The sequence below is a fragment of the Ipomoea triloba genome, chromosome 16, assembly GCF_003576645.1.
Source record: "Ipomoea triloba cultivar NCNSP0323 chromosome 16, ASM357664v1".
Lineage (NCBI taxonomy): Eukaryota > Viridiplantae > Streptophyta > Magnoliopsida > Solanales > Convolvulaceae > Ipomoea > Ipomoea triloba.
In genome coordinates, this window is record NC_044931.1 from 12,837,232 (window position 1) to 12,838,215 (window position 984).

A 984-nucleotide genomic window follows, 5' to 3' on the forward strand; every position below is an offset into this window, starting at 1 on the left:
GAGTTAGGAGAGCTAGATGTAATTCTAGGAATGGACTGGTTGGCCAAGTTCAAAGCCAAAATAGATTGTGAGAAGCAGAAGGTTCACTTGAGGTCTAGCCTAGGCAAAGTAGTGTCATATCGTCGTTTTGGTAAGCCTAAGAACATAGGAATCATCACGGCAATGGAACTCGTGAAGCTAGTCAGTAAAGGGAACCCAGCCTTCTTATGTAATGTGAGGAACCTAGAGCATGTGATCAAGGATCAGCCTGAGGATATTGCAGTAGTCAATGAATTCCTTGATGTATTTCCAGAAGAGATCCCGGGGATGCCTCCCAATCGACCTATTGACTTTACCATAGATTTAGTGCCTGGAACCGCCCCTATTTCAAAAGCACCTTATCGAATGGCTCCAGCAGAAATGAATGAGTTAAAAGGCCAACTAGAGGATCTATTGGAGAAAGGTTATATTAGGCCAAGTGCATCGCCTTGGGGAGCACCAGTGTTGTTTGTGAAGAAAAAGGATGGAAGTATGAGGCTCTGTATAGACTACAGGGAGCTCAATAAGGTCACAATCAAGAACAAATATCCATTACCTAGGATAGAAGACCTATTTGACCAACTAAAAGGAGCAGGAATCTTTTCAAAGATCGATTTGCGTTCGGGTTATCATCAATTGAGAATCGCTGACCATGACATACCAAAGACCGCATTCAGGACTAGATACGGACATTATGAGTTCACTGTTATGCCTTTTGGGTTAACCAATGCCCCTGCAATATTTATGGACTTAATGAACCGTGTATTCCATGCCTATTTGGACAAGTTTGTAGTGGTTTTCATAGATGACATCCTAGTGTATTCAAAGAGTGAAGAAGATCACGCGGAACACTTGAGATCGGTGTTGAGTACCTTGAGAGATAACCAGTTGTATGCCAAGTTCTCAAAGTGTGAGTTTTGGTTGGAAAGAGTTGCATTTTTGGGACATTTTGTATCTAAAGAAGGA